Source organism: Micropterus salmoides, unplaced genomic scaffold (assembly GCF_014851395.1).
Source record: "Micropterus salmoides isolate LMB-PRFRI ecotype aquatic unplaced genomic scaffold, ASM1485139v1 Ms_hic_scaffold_1, whole genome shotgun sequence".
Lineage (NCBI taxonomy): Eukaryota > Metazoa > Chordata > Actinopteri > Centrarchiformes > Centrarchidae > Micropterus > Micropterus salmoides.
In genome coordinates this window covers 53,268,303-53,287,702 of record NW_024040040.1, presented here as the reverse complement: position 1 = coordinate 53,287,702, position 19,400 = coordinate 53,268,303, and the positions used below count along the sequence as shown (strand labels likewise).

Here is a 19,400-nt window from a genome sequence, read left to right as displayed (position 1 = left end):
TTCCTTCAGCGTGACGCCAGCAGGGTTGCCACGCGTCCTGGAAAACCTGGAAAAACAGTCGACCAACTTTCCAGTCATGTAAAATGAGAGAAAAAGTAAAATGTCCTGGAAAATCTTTATTTTAACCTTGTGTTGCGGTTGCTCGGTTTTGTTGCTGCAGGATTGTGAACGACCCCCCTCCCCCAGAGTCACGTCACACGGTCGTACAAGTTGGATGACATTGATTCAAGTGGTCGATGGACGATCACGCCAGCTAAAAACAGAAATGTAGAACGCGGGAGTTGCTGGTCTTTGTTTGTTTGTGTTAATGTGTGAATTTCTTTTTTGTTTTGAACCCTTTAAAACACCAAAATCACACAATAACACCGACCGAGGCAGAAGTGGACCAGCAGCTCCCGTGTTCAACAAGGTAACATTACAGTTTTTGTCGATGGTGCTTTGATTAGAGCGATATAGCAGCTATGTTGCTCTCTAAATAAAGCTCTCTCTCTGTAGAGATCCTTTCCATAATGCTGTCAGACTTGTCCTTCACGTAAGTCTGCTTTGAAGTCTGACTATAAGGTGACTGTCTTTCTCTGCAAGGTTATTTTAGACAGATTCTGCAGTGTTGTTTAGAAAGTTCTGTTCAAACCCTCAGGTGAGAAATCGTCCCTGAGAGGTCCTGCAGCTGCACGTTGAGCCGACCTGAGTGTGTTTGATATGTTTGCTGGTTGTTTTCTCACTTTGAATCACCGCTGCGAGCTGCAGATTGAGTTTTCTTTCTCCTTTCTGCCTGGCGGATCAAGGCCCCTCCGACGCCCCTCGCATCGATCGCTTCCTCCCGTGTTCAGACCTGCGGAAGAATCCGTCTGGGACACGTCAGCCCGTGACCCGAACCTGATCGCCTCCAAACCCATCCGTCCGTCCAGCCGACCCTCCGTCCAAACATCCGTCCTCTCCGCTCCAGTCCTGCTCCTCCGGATCAGCAGACTCTTCTGCACCATTCGTTCCACGGACTTAAGCAGGTGTGTGTTGTGATATTTCACTGTGTTGTATTGATCGCTGTTCTGCGCTCTGCATTTTCCTTCTATCTAAATGCTTTGCTTAATGTGTTGCGAGTGCACCTGTGGCGTGCACGTGAGGCCACAGTAGTTTTATTTTATTTTTTTTACCAGGACGTGTTTTCGCCATGCTAATGTGACCTCCAGCACCCTCAGCCGAAGGAGCTCGCAGGTTATAAACGCTGTAATGGGGAAGGTGGCTGAAAAGTCTTGCATGACATAACAGGCACGTGGCGGCCATTTTCCTGCCATACTCTGGTGTCTTTAGGCGATTTTATTCTTTTCCACGTTATCACTCTGTGTATCACTTCTGCAACGCTTCCAGCTGAGGGGCTGTCAGTCACACAGTCTCTTAGAAAATGCATCTATGTGCTGTGAATTTGTTTCACCAGGTGTGTGTTTGAGGGAAATTCCTGCTTTTGTTTTGACTTTTTCAGACCACAATCTTTTCCTGACCTGAACCTGTGAGTGTCTGAACAGAACTGTAACATCGGGCCTTAGTTGCTGCAGATAAAAGCGGATACTGTGAGGAAAGACAAATGAAAACTATTTTGTCTGTGAACGTGTTTACTTATTATATCCGTTCAGATATCCAATACGAGTGAAATTCCACGATTCTCGATACCCAATTCGATACCAAAAAACATTTTTGTTCTGTGGTTAAAAACAAAGGAGTTATTGATGATTGAAATTAGGTATGGACCGACAGACGATGCCATCGTCCACCGTTTTCACTAGTGATGTGCGATACCACTTCATTCCTATACGACCCAATACCAAGTAACACCCAGGCTGGTACTTTTAGGAGCAGGCTGTGGCCTTACCAATTCAAAATAATAGCTGCATAATGACAAGACATCAAACTACTGTCATATTCTTTACTTAAAATAAAAATCTCCTGCTCAGAACTGCTGCTTCATAACATCTTCATATTATTGTGACTTCAGATGTTTAGCGAAGTTTGCAGTGTTGCCAAAGTGTCTTTGCACACACATCACACAGAGCAACATTATTACCTTCACAGCTAAAACAGTTTACAGTCAGCCAGTCAGTATTCAGTCACTGGAAATGTAAAGAGCTGCAGCGACTCACTTCAAAGAAGCTGCGTCACAGAGCTGTAGCGCAAGCATGACTTTGACAGGCGGAAGGAGAAGTAGTTCCTTTCAACAGAGTGTAATTAGACCATCCTGCTGACAGTAAGATACTTATGATAAAACACACACTCACTCCAAATGACTGAGTTTAGATATCGATCCTTTCATATGAGTATCGATCCCGGAGCGGGAAACGTTTAGGATCGATCCGCACTAGTCTTCACCCAACAGGTGCGCCAGCATGCTTATCTAGTCTATCAAACGGTCAAAGCCAACGTGGCTCCAGTAACATTTGCACTCATGTGTTCACTTGTTGCTTTACCTGGTCCGTGCTTGAAAAATGTCCACAGTGTCCGCCGTGTCTTCTAACGTAACAGAAAGTGTGGGAAACACATGCCTTTATAAGAAGACCCCTCCCCCCACCCACAGTGTCCATCATGTTGAGTTTTTTCAACCAGGAAGTGACCATATTTGGACGAGACGCTGGAGCTAACGGCCGTGTGTGCGGAGCTAGCTAGCTTGCTTAGCCAGGTGCGTCTGTAACTCACGTTAACTGTCATTTTAACAGGCTGATAACTTTTTCTGGTAGAACAACAGTCTTTAAACTAAATGTGCCGACTCCTAATAAGCTTTTTCAACAGCGCTGGTTAAATTTACACAGCGCCGTGGGTCGGCTCTAGCCTGATTGACAGGTCGCCAGGCTAACTAATTGTCAATCATAGATTCCCCTGCATCAAAATACTCCTCTCATCCCCTGCTTCCTGGTCTCTGTTCCTCTAAATGGGACCATAATTTACTAAATGAACATCATGCTGTGTTGAAGAAGACTTGAAACTAGCGACTGAGACCAGAAACTCATCAGGAAAGTGTTTACTGAGGGAATAAATCAGCTGACAAGTAGAAACATTTTCCCTTTATTTCTAATGGAGCCGGACTTCTTTTTGCAACCAGAAGAGTCGCCCCCTGCTGGCTGTTCAACACAATGCAGGTTTCAGGGACTTCGGCGTTGGCTTCGCGTCTCGGACCGGAAGCTTCCCGCTTGTTTCAGACAAACAGGAAAGACCTTGTAGACACGGTGGCCAACAAACAAAAGCAAATACACGAGCGGGTTAACAAATGACGTCAGTTACAGGTTGGAAAACTCGTACTGAATAAAACATTAAAACTCTGTGATACAAAAGTAGTTTCAAAATGTTCTGAATGTCATTACGCGTGCACGCCGCTGGTGCTCATGCAACCACAGCAGCCTGGATGTTTACTTATGACTATTGTGTCTCCGACCTCTCTCCCTCTGCTTGAACACACATTTATGACGGTTTCCAGGGATTTTAGGTTTATCTGGAGTTTAATGTCACGCTCTGAGGAAATACAAGTCAGCGCCACAGATGTAAACACACCCGACCTCTGCTTTAATTGGCAGAAAAAATGCAAATATAGTTAAAGCTTTGATGAGGCGGAGAGGAGCTGGAGAAAGTCCAAATCAAAGGCTGCAGCGACTGGACTGAAGGCAACATCTGGGCGATGATTCATAATGTTAGACCTGCAGGAGGTCAGTAACTCCTCAGAGCCATGGAGGCGTTTTTTCTTCTGCAGGTTGTAATTGTGCGCTGATGAACAAAACAAACACAGTAACTGACAGCAGATGTTGGGAGAGGCTGTGTTGCAAGTTGTTTACTTTTAATTATAGAGCCTGATGATTCTGTGGTTGTTTTCTTAATGTGTAGTGACAATTTCTATTGCCAGCAGATTCCAATAATCCCACAGAAGACGTGTACAATCAATGGGCGCTCACCAGCCGACCAAGCAGAAGAGGAACACTGTAGACTCACTAGTGGACAAAAAACAATAGCAACAGTTAAATATTGTTAGTGACGCAGCCTATCAAAACGAAACCAACGTGGTACCGAATGACATCTGCACCGGTGTGTTCACTGTCGCTTTACCTCGTCTGTGCTTGTAAAACATCCACCGTGTCCTTGTCTTGTAACGTAATCGATAACAACTCTGTGTTTCTCTGCAAAATGCTAAAAATGGGCCGCCAACGTGGCAGACGATAAATACGCTATATGGGAAAAATCCTTTTTCAGGAACACATAAACAAAGATTATCCCCAACAGTGTAGACCTCAGCAAGATAACACGACGTAATGCACTTTAAAAATAAACTTTTTTATTGTGATAAATGGTAGATTTGTGGCTTTGCAAAAATGTGTTTTGCCTACAGGGGAGTTGCAGAGCGCCGTCTGGTGGACAAACCGTGCAATAACAACACTCCTAACGTGATTGAAGGATTCGTTTTCTGTCTCTCCGTTTCTTTTTTATTTGCTACTTATAGGGAGGGATGCACCGAAATGGAAATTCTTGGCTGAAGCCGAACATAATGAAAACATTTGCTGAACACCGAACAAGTACATTCACATTTTTCCATTTATTTTATTTTATTTTATTTAGTTTTTTCCCCCCATTTTATAAATTAAATAGTCAAAATGTGCTTTTTCCTCAGTGTTTCCCACAGGATGTAGAGAGACTATGGTGGGGGGTCCGGGGCCCGAGAGGGTCCGGTAAAGTAAAATATTTACAGTTTCAGTTACCGTAAAGGCTTGAATATGTGTGCAATCCAAATTTAGGTGCGGCTAGCTTCATCTCCTTCTCACAAACGAGTGACTGAAACACTCAAAGCAGTTATTTTCTAAGAAGTCAGTCACAGATGTGCTGGGAGACGTCTGCAAACTGGACAATTTAAAATGCCGACACGTCAACGTGATTGATCGGTCAAATAGTCTTTTGACTTATTAGGGCGAACACTGAAAGTGCTTTTTTTGCTATTTTCAGACGATTAATTTGGGTGGCCAAACAATATGTGCATCCCTACTTATTAGCTGTTATAAACACAGATACCGATTCATCTGCAATTAGCTCATATCGTCTCATTGTAGCATCTGTATAATGATTTTAATGTTGCTAGAAAGATGAAACAATCCTGCAGAGATTTGGTGCTTATTAGTCTTTTTGGACGCTACCACTACCACAAGTCAGCAAGTTCAAACTCTACACATAAATGAAACCTTTTTGCTTTCAAAGAAAGGGTTAAATAAAAAAAACATTAGTAAACATTAGCTGTCTGAAGACCAAACCTGACTCTCACTGCCGTATTAATTCTTAATTCTTGACTCTTCTCTCTGCCTCATCGCCTTACCGATCTGTAAACCAGCATACATTTGGCTGTGCTGTGTCTTGCTTAGTGGCACGTAGGCAGGACTTACAGCTTGGGTGAAGTTCAGCCGTCTATCTAATCAGGAAACCTCCCAGATTTTCTAATGAGACTCACACACACACACACATATATATTAGCACTGGATGTCCACCTGCAGTCCAAATTAACTCGGCAGCCTCTATCCCTCAGTTAAGGGTGGGGGATCAGAGCTGCAGCCTTCATTAGCTTTCGTTAATAAGGGTATCCACGTCCAGCTCGCTCCCTCTGCCTTCGCCTGTAATTACAGCAAATGTAGATTACAGCCAGGGAGACATCACCTCTGACTCTCGTCACGCCGCTCGCTGCAGTCGTGTTTGCTGGACTGCTGTTTACTGCAAACCTTCAGATGTGTTTGGGAAATGAAAACACTTCACATAAAGGACAAGCAGGATGAGCGTTTAGCATTTAGTGAAGCTCTATACACAATAAAAGGAGCACTGTACATTTTAAAGCATCTCCGACTGCAGCGGTGTCGAAACCTTTTCCCCCTAAACAAGCTGAACGTTATTCTCGTCTCAAAGGCCGCATTTGAGTCATCAAGATCGTTTTCTCGTCTATCTCTTGGTAAGACAGCATATAAAAACAATTCACAAAATAATCCTTTAAGACTTTAAATACATGTAAAAGAAATAAAATAATAAAGTTTTTAACTGAGTGAACTAAGAGTTCTTTCACAGCCTTTGGTTCAGTTTAAAGGAGACGTATTAAACTGCTTTTCCAGTCCTGTATTCCAGCTCTGTGACTCCTGTATGGCAGCTTTGCATGATTCAAAGTTGTACTGGCTTCGTTATGTCGGCCTTCATTTCAGCCTCTGTCTGAAACAAGCTGTAGATGCTCCTGTCTCTTTAAGGCCGTGTTCACACTGAAAGCGAGTCCAGCGTTTGATTAAATACAAGGTCAATGCAAACATGCAAATTCGCTCCGGGCGGTGCAGAAGATGCGTTTGTTGCGACATCCGCTGGCTCGCTCGAGTCCAGATTCTTAAACTTGAGCGAGAAATTCGCTTGACGCTGTGTTGCGAAAGACTATCAGCGGCGAGATTCGTCTGTAACTTTATTCCAGCTATTGTTGTACTTTACTGTGAACAAGTTAGCGTAGCCCTGAACGATCCGAACTCCATTCAGAAAACAAACATTTTAAAAGTCGTTGTGCTGCTGAAAGACCCGACAAAGCGTGAAATCATATGTCTAACAAATCTGCATCGTGTTGTAGTTATTTTGGCATCAGTTTGCAAAATGTTTACTTTGGGTTAGGGTTTCTTCTAAATACTTTAACCTCCATTAGTTGAAGCTTTGGCCATGTTTAACATGAACATGCCACAGTATAACATTGTAGAGAAGTCATAAAATGTGGAAAAGCACAATAGGTCTTTTATACCAGAAAGACTTTAGGTTTGTGGAACACAGACTGCTGAAGCTTCTTTAGATAAACATTAGAAAGAATACATGTTTGCACAGACTGCTCAGCGAAATAATACAGCTCCCTTTAACCCTAATCACCGACTTTACAGCTGGAATCGAGCGTGAACCAGGACAGGAAAGCTGCAGCCGGACAGATAAACAGCGAGCTGAAAGAATTTATAAAGCTCCGTAAAAGCCAAGAAGCTGCAGATTGAACTCACCAACAGAGACAGCGACACACCATCCCGATGCTTTTAATATATATATATATATATATTTATCCAGCAGATGTTATCGCCGGTCACTTTTCTTACAGAGCCGGTGTAGACTGCACTCTTTGTAGTATAGGACCCAACAGTCCCACCGTGAGCAAACACTTGGCATTAAATCGACTAACCTCACGTTGGTGCAGGTTTCCTCCAGCACAGAAACACATCATCCAGACCTGGAATAAACAAGGGGACCATTAGGAGCTCATTTTAGCCCCGGGGCCCCTGGCAGGTTCTTCTGGCTTTGCACCAACCTGCAGTCAGCTCCACCACCCACAGCTACGGTTAGGCTGCAACGAGATCTACCAATTAGAAATACAGGACTGATTAAAAACAGCCGTGCGTCATGTTTTACGGCCTGATCCTCAATCCATTAGCGCTTCGTTTGAATAATAAAGCACTAAAACTGCACTGGGATTAAATTTGTGTGTTAGAGCTGAATCTTAAGAGTTACAGCCGGGGTGATTAACTGGCTAACGGCTGTCTTCAGTGGTGTCACATCTGCATCTGTGTGTGAGCGCTGCGTCTCTTGGCTTCCGTCCTGGTGTTGTCGCGTTGAAGCAGCAGCGGCAGCAGCTTTGGGACTGCAGTCCGGGCTGTTGCCCCACTCAGACTGTGTGAATGTGCAGAGGCTGTGCAGGGCGGCTGCAAACACAGTGGAGGTGGGAGTATTTAAATGAGGGTTTTGCGTGTTTTAATGGTTTCCGCCATGGAGAGTCGGGAGGGAAAGCAGCCGCTGCGTAAAAACCTCGGTTTGTTTCGTTCAGTGCGTCCCGAGTATGTGGAAATCGTCTGTAGCTGCCCGTCCTGCCTGAGAGTGCACTAAGTACTTGGGACAGCACACCTGGAAAACGTGCTTGATCCAGCCAGACCGTCGATCGCCGACCGTCCGCAGCGTGCCCGGTCGCTCCACGACCTCCTGGCCCTGTACGCCCCATTCCTCTGCGATACAACGGGTTGTGTCGCTGTTGCGTCGGTGATCGTTCCCTCTGGCTGGATGAATTGTTCGCACCACTGCAGCTGGGGGCTCTTTCTAACTTTCTAAACTCTTCAATCTCACGGCGAAAAGAAGTCGAAACCAAATTTGCTTTATTGTCATGAATGTTAAAACAACAGTGTCGCCAAAGCTAAAGGAAAATACAACAAAACAATTCAATTCATATAGTTCATGGAATACAGAAATAATAATAATTGTATTTCTATAGACTGGATTTAGAATAAAATGATCTTGTTAATTTCATTTCTGCTGTGTCTCCTTCTCCAACGATAACAGCAGCCATCTCTGCAACACTTTGCACCTTCCTTTCAAACGCATTAAATCCAGATGCTGCTGCACTCACGTGAAATAGCGTTTAGCCTTATTATTATCACACTGCGTGTTGTAAATAAATGTATTTGCATGTTACCCTCCCACTACTTTGCACAATAAAATTAAAACGCCCCAAAAATGCGTATTCATTAAGGCAACAGTAGTAAATGAACAACAGCTGCTGTCTTGCACTTTGGAAAGACGTCACTCTGCGTGTAGTAGATCGGCTTACGTGTTAATTTGCTGGTGATATCACGTTTTTACTCACGCAGACCTTCAGTGAATGAAACTTCGGTCCAAACTTCCCTCCAGTTTAACAGCAGGCGAGAGGCCTTTCTTGTCTCTCTCTCTTTCTCCGTCTTAATTATTCTGTTTCTTACCCTCTCTGATAGAATCTCTGAACTACATTTCCCAAGAGGCCGATTGTCTTCTGTGGAACCTTTTAATCGCTCTTCTCCAGGTGTTCCTGGCGGGGTTGTAAATAAGGTCGGACCCCCGGTGTGCAGCGCTAACCACGTTTGCTGAGAGGAAGCCGCCTGCCTGGACCCTGTTAACCAAATCAGCTGTTTGGTCAGGTTTTATTAATGTGGAGGAAGAGACTTAGAAATTAATTTAACAATGTGTGTAAAATGTGTAAAACACCTGATTTAGCTCTTTTATTTTGGAGCTTTTGTTCGTTATTTTTCCTTTCTTACCCTTTTCTCTGATTTAGGCTGCCACAACTCAAAATGGCGAAAAGCTGATTAGCAAAAAGCCGCCTAAAATGGGTTGATAGGGTATTTTATAAACCAGAATCTGCTGCACTAAATTTTTTAATTTAATTATTTTTGCATGCACCAATACGCGCTGGGACTGTTACTGAATGTAAGACGGGACTGTGGCGGCATGCACAGTACAAGTGTCGGCTCTGAGTGTTGTTTGCACGGTACATAATATTTTAATAAAAATAAAAAATCATGTTTCTGCTTTGCATGACTTATAAGAGAGCGTCATCGTTTCTAAAGTCCTCCGTTTTGTCCCGTCTTCACTTAAACGCCCGCCGGAGTTTTGAAACGCAAAACGGTGTCGGCAGCGTTTTAGGTCTTCGTTTTCGCCGTTTTAGTCTGGACGGGAGGAGCAGACGTAGCAAACGGGCTCAGTTTTAAAAGAAAAGCGCAGTAGCGTGTTCGGGGGCCCACTTGTACACTTGTAACAAGTGGTGAGACGCCCCCCCCCCCACGGTAATAATAACAAAAACCACAAAATGTCACAATTTCTTCTGGCTGCCGCTCGTCTCGCGGAACTAAAAACGTCCTCTGATCAACGCCAATCTGACTAAGTTGATCCAATTTTTTAGTCATTTAAAATAAGCTGTAACTTTTATGTATATATGTATATTTACATTAAGGGGAGCCTTAAGATAAGCTATGCAATTGTTTAGAGTAAAAGATCATTTGTAAGTTAGGTGTTATTTAGACACTGGACAGCCCCGTTAGCCAACCAGCAGCTTCACTTTCAGACAGTCTGAGGTAAAATTATAAACTCACATATGCTCACATTTCATACTTTAAAGTTCCAGAAACTATTAAAAAGTCTGAGAAATAATTTATAGGAAAGCTAATAACATAAGGCAACACAAAAATCCTCTTACTTTTAACCACCTGTAGTTTATTTTATCTGTAATTTGCACATATTAAAGTGATTTCACATCATGGGGGGGGGGCATCTTACCCCATGATGTGAAAATGCCTTTTCCCTAAAACATACATTTGATTAAATACAAATTAATTTGTTACCTGTTGCTATTTATTTTACTTTATAATATGTTGCTCTAAGCATGGCCATCTCCAAGATACAGAAAACCCTATTATGTGTCAGCAAATAGACATTGAGCTGGGGGGGGGGGTCTTAACCCCACACACTGTTTTATACTTCCTGTAAAAATAACACAATTAATCTTATTTACATACTGTATATGTTGTGTTAACCTTATTTTGAAAACCTGACTTCGTGTATGTGTACCTTCCGTCCTCGCGCTTCATTCACCAAATCCGACGCAACTTGATAAATTATATCGTAAATTGTGCTCACATCGTACAATTAAGACTTACCAGCCTCTCTTCGGGCGGGACTCTCAAAATGCAGCACGTGTTACAAAGTGAGAAAATGACAGAATAAAGTCGCCGACCTGCTAACTGCATTTACCACGAAGGCTCTAATACGTGTGCACTCCAAATTTAGCAGCTTGCTTGATCGCTTGTTCATTTTGAAACTATGGCGGAGCAAAAAAAAGTCTCGTTAGTTAAGAGGAAACGCTGAGTAAAAGTAAATTTATTTTGAGAGCGAACTGCCCCACAATATGACAACCTGTAGTTTATGTATATTTTATTTTGTTGGTAACAGTTGTGTAATCCACGTTTTCCACTCTAGGGTGTGCTTTACCGTCATTATTGGCACTTAGGTGATGGGAGGCAGTTTACGTCAGAGCGAGAGTTTGTGGTAACGTGGCGCCGATTTCAAATTGATTTCTGTGTGTGTGTGTGTGTGTGTGTGTGTGTGTGTCGTCCATCTGTTGTGGAAAGCCCTTCCTGAACCTGCTGAGCCCACCAGACCTCGCCACACAGACACACACCACACCATGGTGAGCTGCTCCATAATGTCACATCCGAAGCACTTCCTGTCTCCGACTCGCATCCAAAACTCAGTTAACCTGTAACTCTGGTGCATCCCGTCATTTCACTGGTGCCTCCCAACAAGCGTGTTAACGACCGAGGTTGGCAGCTAACGGTTCTTTTTATCGTCAGTTAATCTGCCAAGTGGTTTCTCACTCCGTCACACAGTATTTAAACCTGTATTAACTGTCCAACCCAGAGATGATACATTTTACTGTCTGCAAAGCAAAGGTGATAGAAGAAGATGGCACTATAGAAAGTCCTGTCTTCTGAAATGAATGCTTATTGTTCCTGCTACGAGCTCTGCGAGGCCGTGTGCCTCATTTCCACGGAGTCTGCTGCGAAGGTCAAAAGTGGAATAATTATAAAACTGGACTCTTTGAGGATCCTTCCCCACAGCAGTCTGAGGCGAGGACGCAGACATCGGTGTGAGCCCAGTATGAGCGACCTGTAAGAGTCCTGTCTCACTCTACGACAGTTCACTTCAGTTAGCTTTATGATGTTTGAGTTCGTTGCCAAAGTCACATATAAACAACAAAATCTAAATAATCCACAGTAAAATGCAATTTAAAAAAAAAAAGCACAGCACAACAGCAGGCGAATGAGTGTTGGCTGAGAAAACCGAGCCCTTTGTAGATGGGGAGATGGTAAAGGAGTGCGTGGAAGACGCGTGTGAAACGAAAAGAAAGGCGGTTAAAGAAACAAATTTAGCTGAGGCTAAACTGATTCCTTAAGTCCGACCTCATTGGTTCCACCTAAAGTTTCTATCAGACAAACAGGAGGAGATGGTGCATTTGTTGGGGACTACTTTCAGCGGCGGATGAATCCACATGTGGCGCTGTAGCGAGTGTTTTATGGGCAGCAGGACGGTGTTTGTGGGCTGAGTCAGAATAAACTACAGTGTGCGTGCTCACGGTGATGAAGCAGTGAGGCTCACTGATTGGTTTTAATCGTTTCTGTGGCTCAGAGGAAGAAGAGACGTCAGGCTGTAACAACATTTGTTAGCAGATACATTCACTGCTGGCTTATCTGAGGATTTATTTACAGTAAGATAAACATAATTTGTCACCAGACTTCTCTTGTAAACACCTGGAGGCTTTTGCATGTAGCGTTTAACATAATTTAAAATGATAGTAAAAAAGTTTTTGTCTACATTTAATTTCACTAAATCAGTATTCATGTTTACCCAGCACCCGTTTGGGGTTTATAAGATACCTTACTGGATCATCTCTTTTCCATTTTCTCTTAAAGCAGGCTGTAACTGTATCAGACTAATCGTCAATCATCAGTTCAGGTTCTCCCTCACTCCGTCCTGCTGCATCTGGATCCTTGGTTTACGAGCTGCGAGGCCTCGGCAGGTCTCTGAAAGTCTTCATCTGAGCCGAGTCGGTAAAAACGGTGAAAGTAAAACATTCAGCTGCTAATAAGGAGGCAGCGGAGGGTGTCGGGTTCTCTGAGGACCTGACAGAAGGTTACAGGAAAATATAAATCCTGCTCCGTGGCGTCGTGGTCCGTTCTCACGCCTGCAGTCTGCTGAAGTTTATGTTTCATAACGGGCTCGTAATGCGTCGTGCATGTAAATATTAGCAGTCTGTCTCTGAAGTGTACTGTTTATTTTTAAGTACATGATCCAGGTTAATTGCTGCTTTATTGTTTTAGTAGTGGTCAGTAATAATAACGTCTTGGTTGCTGAGCCTGGTCAGCTCTTGGCAAACATTAGGATTGTCCTTGTTTTCGCCCTGATGCCCCTCTCAGTCAGCTGATCCAGAGTCCGGCCGGAATAAATCAATTTTTGTGAAAATTAAGGCAATAAAAAGTATTAAAGTCTTAATCGCCATTTACCAAGGTATTACATTTTGTAGATATTTTTGGCAATGTTTGAATGCTAAAAGTGTGGGTGGACATTTTTATTTATATTGCATAGCTAAAAACACTTGATGGGCAGGACGAAACTTTGCGGCTGTGCGACTCTTCCGTGTAACGTTAGATGCAGGGATCTACCGCGCGAGTGTTTGACTCTCATACGCCCCTAAAAGTAGAACCAGGAAACTGGTTTACGAGCACAACCGACCGTTACCGTCCACCACGCCGGACCCTCAACGCTAATCGTTCAAAACATAGTCGGACTGAGCTCTGTGGCCGCTCGAACGGCCCCGTTACTCAAAAACAAGAAGACAACAGGGTGTAAAATGTAAGCAGCGTTTGGCTAACGAAGTCTATTTAGCTAAATCGGTGCCTCTTATTGAAACACGTTCAACATTGATTATTGACACATTAGTAGGCTACTTAAAGTTAAAGTTAGAGACTAACTGCTACCATGTAGAGCGTTTTTCTTTCGCAAAGTTAATGAATAAAAAACAACCAAAAATGAAACAGCTTTAACTGGAGTTGTTATTTTTAACAGTGGGAAATTATTAAATTACAATTAATATAGTAACATAACTAACATATTAATATCAAGCTAACAGTTTACTATTATATAATTTTAATATTATGCTAATACCTTCATAGCTCCTCCTCCAGGGTTGCGGATGGATCCTCTGCAGCAGACAGATGTAGCCAGAGCCAGGATGCCGTTGTGCCAGTATGTGCTGCCTCCAGCCGCCTCCTCCTGAGAGCAACATGTTCATCTTGTTCTATTTAGATATTGTTATATGTTTTACTAAAGTTATTCTTGTAAAAATTTACATAAAACCCTTGAAGGTGTGTTTCTGACTTAACCGGTCACAGCTCGAAGTGGCACAGAAGATGGTGGATACGTTACAAATTATAGAAATAAATCTCCTTTACATGGAGCAGTGCTGAGGATGAATTAGAGTTTAAGAGTCTGATAGCTGCTCTGCAGTCTGGTGGTGCTTCAGCAGAGACTTCTCTTCCCAGAATGCAGCAGGGTGAGCAGGCTGTGGCTGGGTGGGTGCTGTCCTTTAGTATCCTTTGGGCTCTGCGTTGGCACCTCACTGATATTACCGATGCTCGGGAGATTGGTACCAATAATCTATTTTTAATCCCCCGCTGCAGAGCCCTGCGGTCCCGGGCCGTGCACATCTCATGCCAGTTAGTGATGTTTCCAGTCAGGATGCTTTCTGTTGCTCCTCTGTCAAAACTGACAAGAACTTGGCGTGGGAATTTGGCCTTCTTCAGCTTCCTCCTTCACCAGCGTGGAGATGTGAGACGACCACGGCAGGTTCTCTGTGATGCTGATTCACAGGAACCTGAAACTGTTCACCTGCTCCACCTCAGCTCCACCGATGTGCATCTTCCTAAAATCAGCTCCTTAGTTTTGACTCTGATTTTACGTATCGGCTTTATTTTAGCTGAGAGCGACCCATTGAAATATGCTGCACTGATACGGATTCTTAGGATCGGCTCTGGACATTTCTTTCTTGCAGCCTTTCCTCCTCCATCTTTGTGTGTTTGCAAAAATCCTTTTCTACATCTTCAGTCGTCGCTCCAAACTCAGACTGTGCAGTGAACCTGCAGCACCGTGAGCTCAAACTACGAGATTAAAATGCAAATTCTCTCCCCGGACAGGACTTTAATTATGGGAGGGGGGCCAGCGAGTGTGTTGTAGACAACTGGAGGTTTAATTATTACAAGGGTAAGGGGTGAAAAACCACACACATGCTTATACTTAGGCATGAAATCGCTGACCAACCATGTAATATTAAAATCTCCCCGCCTCCCCGAGAGAAATCAGTCCTGTACCGGTGGGCCTTTGGAAAACTCTGTCTGATTAATGCATTTCTTTTTTTTTATGCTTCATTAAGCCGTTATATCTCCATCTCTCCAAGCAACATGAGAGACAGACGAGGATTAGAACAGAAAGTCCTGCTTCGCTTCACCTTTAGTTTAAAAGATGGAGATGGAGACGCAGATGGAGGAGAATATATTTCCTTGTGAGAAACGGAGACAGATGACAGACAGAGGTTTGGAGAGGGAGATCATGAATACATGCAGAGGGTCTGCGCAGGTCAGCTGCTCAGCCTTTCATCCTCGCTCTGCAGCCAATTAACACGACGGCCCGACACACACCCGCGAGCTGCCGGCCTATCAAAGATATTCAAAGATATTCAGTGTTACTATCATAGAAGACAACTAGTAACTAGTAAACATTCACCTCTGAGGAACTGGAACCAGTACAACCAGCACATGTTCTGCTTTAAAACTACCTAAAAGACTGAATCGACAAAGTAAAGCAGCAAGCAGTGTTGGGTGGGCCCTTGCGCCGTGACACCGGTCGGGGCGTGACGCAGCCGCGGAGCAGCAGCCGGAGGTCAGGAGACATGCCCTGAATTGTTGTGTGCCACTTCCTGTGTCCCCTGGGTGGCGCTAGACAAATTAGACTATTTATACATTGTGGAGGAGTAGGTGAAGTGAGGACCACGCGATGAAAATCAAATGAGTTCCTGTTACCAGCGGGTGGCGCTATGACGTTGAGTGAATATTTGCATGTCAATATGTTCAGGGCGGGACTCTTATCAACCATGTAAAGTTTGGTACAGATCTGACCACGTACACTGAAGTTATAACAACTTCCTGTTTTATGTCGAATCAGCGATTTTCAACGCCACGCCACGGGCACGCCCATGGACGACAAATCGCAGATAGCACAACTTTTCATCGTCAGTGCCTTTAGACTGCCCAGAGAAAATTAGAAGTGGATCGGTTTAATTCCCAAGGAGGAGTTCGTTAAAGTACGTAACCTGTGAATCGTCAAAAGTGCTGTTAAAATCAAAATAGCTGACATCCTGTTGGTTTTAGGGCTTTTGCATGTGCCACAAAAATTTCGTACAATTCGGTGACTCGTGGCCAGGGGGCTGCTCTGTAGGGGGCGCTAGCGAGCCATTTTGCCACGCCCGTGCGGAAACACATTTTTCGCCACCGTTGAATTAGAATTTTGTGGAAAGTTTGGTGAGTTTTTGAGCATGTTAAGGCCGCCAAAATTCGAATCTTCAGCAGAGTAAATTGTTCAGTCGGAGCTCTGCAGCGAGCCGAAGCTGAAATATTATTTCAACTTCACGTCTTGCAAGTTAAGTTTTGCGCGATAGAACATGAACATGATGCCTCTCCTGGGGGCATGTTTAGACTGCCAGCAAGTTCAGTGTTTATGTTAGAAATCCATTTAACTTGTCCCAGATCCTCTGCGACACAGTCAGCCATGACAGTGTTAGCTGCCCGGGTTCTGGCGCAGTCAGCAGGTTGTGTTCACTGACCATCTGTTTCCGTTCACATCGCTTTCTTTCTCACTCCCGTCTTTTTGTTACCAGCTTTTATTTGAAAAGATATGATTCGCTTCGTGTGTGTTCTGTTATGTTACGTAAGTCCCCCCCTTAAGTCACGTGACGATTGACGTGTCGAAAACGTACGTTAAAAAAAGGGTTGTAGTTTGGTTAGGGTTAGGAAAAACCTTAAAACAATTAAAAATAATTGTACATTTACTTGGTTTCACATGGGACTTGCACGGCGGTCTCCTCTGTCAAAGTCCTGGATTTGACCCCATACTGCTTCCTTACGTGGATTTTGATGCTATTTATAATAAATCTTCTGACTTCCCCCGTTGCTACTCTCGTACGGCCCCTAGAGGTCACTAAAAACGTGAACATGGGTCGGAATGGGTCGGAATAAGCTGTTTAATAATCAACCTATACAGTTATTTTTCTGGTGAGGACGGGCTGGACCATTACCTGAACTCAGGAGGCTGATATATCATCCTAAATGACAGCAGCGCTAATCTAACAGCATTACTGGCCTTAAATACACATAGTTATACTGTAGAGAATAAAGCAGCTGAACGACGTCTGTCCCCCGCTGTCCTTAAACACAAATCACGCTCTGAAATCTGCTGCAGAACCCAAAGTATGTTCCTGTTTCATTCATTAATAAAACGTCAAGCTACAAAAACATCAAAGACAATCAGATAATTGTTTTTCGTTTTCTATCTTTTAATATCAAAACGAAAACGAGTTGTTTTTCGTTTTTTGGTTCCATATTCCCAATGGTAACTGGGGGAGAAGCCGTTTTTCATTTGTGTGTGTTTTTCATTTTAAAACGAATATTGGATGGCCGCCAAGTACACGGACCTTTATTCCACTTCGGGGGTGGACTAAAGCATGTGCAAGGGTCCCTCGGCTGCTCCAGTACTGTTTAATTATGTCAAATAGACGAGAACGCTTATGATGTTTTAATATTGCAGATAAAAACAGTGTTTCTGTGATTTGAACAGGAGCTGCGATTCGATGTCATGTGGAAAAAGCTGTCTCCGTGTTGTCACGTTCGTAATCTCACCGTCGATCAACACTTTGTCTATTTTCAGCCTCAGCAGATGTTGTAAAAGAGCTGAAGTGAGTCGGTGTAGACGTCTTTCCAATACCGTTTAAATTATCCCTGAACGCACCCCAGAGGGCCGCGCTGTGTTCGGGTGAGATGTCTGCTTCTTTCAAATCCCCAAACACTGAAAACATGAATTGCAAAGCTGCAAAAATTTGCCAAAAAACACGACTCTGTTTGTGTTTGTGTGTTTTCAGCATATTTTCTATTTCCAATTTGCACCCTTTCCAGCGTCGACTGAGCATATGTTTACTGTGCTGCAGCCAGGATTCACACTCCTACACACTCTCTCTCTCTCTATTACACTCTTGGTCGTCCCAGCAGTGCTGGTGAACGGGTGAACAGGTAGTCTCTCTCTCTCTGCAGTGCCTCCCCTGCAGGTGCAGCTGAAGTCATGAATTGACTTTATTTCTGTCTCATGAAACTGAAGGTGTGCAGAGAATAAAAGTGTAAATAAAAACGCTATCTGAGGCACATTGTCGGAGCTGCTTCACCTCCTGAATGTTTTAACATTCTGTGGTCAAACGCATCAATATTTTTACAAACTCCTTTCCAGCTTCAATTAGATTTTAAATCTCGCAGCTTGTTATTTTCTGACAGACGGCACCAGAAAGGGAGATGCTGGCTTTCTGCACCGAAGCAGAAGACTCACAGGTGAATCACCTTGCTGTCAAAGTGCGTCCACTAAAGAGCTTGTTTTTACAGCTGACAAGTATCTGACAACGTCATGGGAAGGATCCCTACAGAGAGAGACCTTTTTTAAACATCCTTGTTTAACCAGAAACTGTTGCTATGGCACTCTCGTCAAAGCCACCAGACCCCATTGGTAAAAACTGTAGTTTTACCGTGCAGAACACCGGGGTTGCTGGTCTGCCTCGGTCAGTGAGTCTGTTTGTGTTGTTGTGTGATGTTGTTGTTTTGTTTGTTTGTTTATGTAAATGTGTGACTTTGGTGTTTTTAAAGGGTTACAAACACACAAACTGACTCATTGAGGCAGCGGTAGAGGTGGAGGTAAAATTCCTGCTTTTATCTATGGAGTCTGGTGGCTTTAAGAAGAACCAGATGGCAGCTGCTGTTTAAAGCAGAGCGGCTCGCGGTGCGTTCACGTGCTCCTCAGATGGTTGTGAAGTGATTCTTCCGATTTCGGTGTGTGTTCATGTGCCCTTAAGTCTGAATCAACATGGAATCTGCTATTGACATTATCAGAGCGTATTAACAGTGTGCAGACATCTAGTTCACTCTACAGACTACAAGGGTTCTTCCAAGTCGGAGGCTCGGTTAAAAAATATTACATTAGTTATCAAAAGGGGATCCAGAGCGCCTTTTTCCGAGCTTTGTCTGAGACCCACTGTCTCAGACTTTGAAAACCTGGTTTAAAGGATCTTATGCTTTAAAAAACAAGAGAGGTAAAATCTACATTTTTATCAATGAAGTCTGGTGGCTTTGACGGGAACGATATAACGGCTGTTTCTAGTTGAATGAAAAGGATCTTACTCTTTTTAAAAGCGCTCTCTCTCTGTAGGGATCCTTCCCATTACCTTGTCAGACACAAGCCATGATTCCACCTAACCGTCATGTGAATTTTAAGCGTACTTTTGAATCGTCACTAAAATGAAATTGTGAAATCTGTGCGTTTCCATCAGCTGGTTCGGAGCGAATAAACCAGGCTACGGCGAGCGTCGTTACGTCAGTAGTTGATGTTACACATGGCTGTAATAAACAAGACGTCTGGGTTCCAAACCAGAAGCAAAACATGAACCTGAGGGCCACTGATCTTAGAAAAATGGAGAGAGGTCCTCAGAGATTCAGCAACAATATGCAGTGATAACCCTGTTTGACCAGCGTGCAGAGCAAAGTATCTGAAAAGGACCTTTAAGAGGTTGATGCATAATTCAGCAGAACAGCTGATGAAGGCTACCTGCCCAGAATGAGCGTCACCAGCCGCGAGCTGCAGGAAAGTCTCGGCAGGCGTGCAGAACTCTGCACAACCGGGCAAGACGCCGACAGCAGAAACAGCCGATCAGCGCATTTACTCCTTTTCGACAAAAACCACCTCAG

At 43.7% G+C, this 19,400-nt stretch overlaps 1 protein-coding gene across 3 annotated transcripts in view; it reads left to right on the top strand.

Annotated features, from left to right (window-relative positions):
- The window catches only part of fars2 (phenylalanyl-tRNA synthetase 2, mitochondrial), a 184,810-nt gene that overhangs the window by 6,141 nt on the left and 159,269 nt on the right, over positions 1–19,400 (top strand). For 2 of the 3 annotated variants that reach the window (XM_038732924.1, XM_038732926.1), the window contains exon 2: positions 786–1,004. The exons of the other annotated variant lie outside the window; for it this stretch is intronic. The gene's annotated coding sequence lies outside the window, so the exon portion shown is untranslated. The remainder of the gene's footprint in view (positions 1–785; positions 1,005–19,400) is intronic. 3 annotated transcript variants of the gene reach the window in all.